This window comes from Podarcis erhardii (assembly GCF_964252035.2).
Source record: "Podarcis erhardii genome assembly, chromosome: 11".
Taxonomy (NCBI): domain Eukaryota; kingdom Metazoa; phylum Chordata; class Lepidosauria; order Squamata; family Lacertidae; genus Podarcis; species Podarcis erhardii.
In genome coordinates, this window is record NC_138501.1 from 55868492 (window position 1) to 55872268 (window position 3777).

Sequence of the window (3777 nt, forward strand, 5' to 3'; positions counted from 1 at the left end):
TAAGGATAACTATGAAAAATGTTGGTCTGAAATTAAGAGAGACTTGGACAGTTGGACAAAATTGAAGCTTTCTTTGTTAGGCCGAATTGCTGCTATTAAGATTAATGTATTGCCAAAAATGTTGTTTTTGTTTCAAACATTACAGATTGTGGACAAGACGGAGTGCTTCCGGAAGTGGCAGAGAGATATCTCTAAATTTGTCTGGCAGGGCAAAAAGCCCAGAATTAAGTTTAAAATATTAACTGATGCGAAAGAAAGAGGGGGCTTTGCCCTGCCAGACTTAAAGCTGTACTATGAAGCCGCAGCTTTCTGCTGGCTAAAAGATTGGCTACTTCTCGAGGACACTGACGTACTGGATCTGGAAGGTTTTAACAATGCTTTTGGTTGGCATGCATACTTATGGTATGATAAGGTTAAGATCAATAAGGCCTTTAAGAACCATATTGTCAGGAAAGCAGTATTTAATGTCTGGACAAAATACAAAGACTTATTGGAGAATAAAACTCCAAGGTGGCTTTCACCCCTGGAAGCTAAGGCCCGAAAAAGACCCAATATGGAGGCCAAATGGCCAAAATATTGGGAAATACTAGAAAAAGATGGAGACAATTGGAAATTGCAGAGTTTGGAGAAAATCAAGGATAAAGTGCGAGACTGGTTACATTATGCTCAGATTAATGAAGTTTTTAAAAATGATAAAAAGCTAGGGTTCCAGGTGGAGAAATCGAAGTTAGAAACAGAATTGTTAGAACCAAAGACTAAGGTACTTTCAAGAATGTATAACCTGCTGTTAAAATGGAATACACAAGACGAAATGGTTAAATCAGCTATGATAAAGTGGGCACAGGACATTGGGTATAATATTATGTTCGAGGACTGGGAAAGGTTGTGGACCACTGGGTTGAACTTCACTGCATGTAATGCTTTGAAGGAAAATGTAATGAAAATGATATATAGATGGCACATGACCCCAGTTAAACTTGCTAAGATATACCATTTGTCTGATAATAAATGTTGGAAATGTAAAGAAAATGAAGGAACATTCTTTCACCTCTGGTGGACCTGCCCTAGAGTGAAGGCTTTCTGGGAAATGATATATAATGAGCTGAAAAAGGTATTTAAGTATACCTTCCCTAAGAAACCAGAGGCCTTCCTTCTGGGCATTGTCGACCAGAAGGTGTTAAAGAAGGACCGAACATTTTTCATGTATGCAACAACGGCAGCAAGGATACTCATCGCTAAGAACTGGAAGACTCAAGAACTACCCACACTGGAAGAGTGGCAGATGCAGCTGATGGACTATATGGAACTAGCCGAGATGACTGGCAGAATCCGAGACCTGGGAGAGGAGAGGGTTGAAGAAGATTGGAAGAAATTTAAGATTTATTTAAAAAAATACTGTAATTTGGTTGAATGCTAAGAAAGGATGCTAGATCATAAATAATTGTGCACCACTAAATTAGTGAGAATTAAGATGATAAGTAAATTTGAGAAAAAATTATAAACCTTTTGGAGAACTTATAGATTATATTTAAATGAATTTGACATAAGAGTGTAAACAAGATGATAAATTGCTGGCAAGAATTGGCAATGATGTAAATGGGAGCGGGAGGCGTGAGGGAGTCCAAAGATGTTATGAAAAGATGTTATGATATATGTTATACTGTTTTTTTTATTTTTGCATTTATGTTTGAAAAATCCAAATAAAATATTATATAAAAAAAACAAATACTTTGGCCACCACAGGAGAAGAGAAAACACCCTGGAAAAGACCCTGATGTTGGGAAAGATGGAGGGCACAAGGAGAAGGGGACGACAGAGGACAAGATGGTTGGACAGTGTTCTCAAAGCTACCAGCATGAGGGAGGCAGTGGAAGACAGGAGGGCCTGGCGTGCTCTGGTCCAGGGGGTCATGAAGAGGCGGACACCACTAAACGACTAAACAACAACAAACAACAGGCACCAATTGAGAAATAATTGCTGTAATTTAAATAGAAATACAGTACAGCTCAACACAGTGGGGTCGACACCAGGCCACCTCTCTGCTCCCTGGGCCTCCCCTGCTCTCCCCCTTTTATGGTTCCTTGTCTTTAAATTGGATTTAGATTGGACAACCTGTGAGTTGCAGAAGTTTGGGGAAGGGCCATAGCTGAGAGGTAGAGCACCTGCTTTGGGTGCAGAATGTCCCAGGGGCAGTACCTGCTTGGCAGCATCTCCATGTGGGGCTGTGAGAGGCTCCTGTTTCAAATCCCAGAGAGGCATTGCTGCCAGCCAGTGTAGACATCACTGTGCAAGAAGACCAATGGTCTGATTCTGCTAAGGCAGCTGCTCATCAGGGCCAGATTTAGGCTTCATGAGGCCCTCAGCTCCTGAAGGTCATGGGGCCCTTTTACATGTCCAGCTGTCCTTTGTCAACAACAAATTGTCACTGTTTTTTGTGTTGAATATATGCTATATGGTCATTTATGGACCTAATAGGTATCTCAAGCCATTTGCACATAACAAAATAGGTATTTTATCAAAGTAATTGTTGAACTGAAATACAATTTTAGGGAGCAGGCTAGCAGGTGGGGCCCATGCCTTACATATTGTGGAGGCTCAGGTAAGCCCCACCCTGCATAAGCGATCACATGACATTGATGTGCGCACACACCATGTGAATGGGAATCCACATCCACTTCGTGGGGGCCCAGCCCCCTCAAATATTTTATTGTGGGGGCCAAAGCCGCCACAGCCCCCCCCCGGTTGTCGGCCCCTATGCCTCACTGCATCTCAGGCATTCTTCAGAAGGTTCCTTCCTTCCCCTGCTCCAGCCCCACCCCGCCCCACAGCACATTTATTTACTTAGAATCAGAGACTTGTATAGTGGGAAGGGACCCAGAGGGTCATCTAGTCCAACCCCCTGCAATGCAGGAATTGTGCATCTATTCCTTAAAATATATGTGCATACCGCTGCATCATATCAAACTGGTATACAGCAATAAAACTATAAGGAGGTTGAAATGTTAAAAATGCCAGGGGGAGCAGGAGGAGGAGGAGGAGGAGGAGGAGAGGGGCCGGGGGTGGGATACTCCCCGCGGGCCCTGACCCGGGGAAGGCGCAAAAGGCGCTGGTCTCGATGGGAGCCAAGCGAGGGCGCGGAGGAGCCTCCCTGTCCCTGCGCAGTCTACCCCAGAGATAGAGGCGGGTGCGGCAGCCCAGCGGGGCATTTCCTTGGCGTCGCCTCCCTCCCCGCGCAGCCGTCGGGGGGGGGCAGCTCCTTCTGGCCCCCGTCTTTCTTTTTGCGGGATTGCGCTTCCTCTGCTGCTGGTGGGAAGCGGGGCGCAGGCGGGCTGGGGGGGGGGCGCTGCATCAGGCCCCCTCGGGCTTCGGGGGGGAAGGCGGCGGGGCAGCGCGCTGGCACCGCCGGGCGACTCGCTCCTGCTGCCGGAGAGCGATGCGCCGCTGCGGGGCGCGTCCGTCCGGGGCGCTGCAGGGCGGCCGGTCCGTCGGGGCTGCGCGGCTCGTGCCCGCGCGGCGGCGGCGGCGGCGGCAGGCGAGGAGTTAAGGGTGGCCCCGCCCGCGCCGCCGCGGCTCCGCCTCCGCCGGTGCCTCCGCTCGCTCCGGGGCCGCCGCAGACCAGCCGCGATCGCCACGCCGCGCCCGGAGCCCCGACGCCGCCCTCGCTGCCCGCCCGCCCGCCCGCCCGCGCGCGCCCTCCGGCCCGCTGCTCCTCCCGTCCGGCCCGGGCGCCCCGCCCCGCGCGCCCCGCCCGCCATGTGAAGGGGGCCGGGGGTGCTG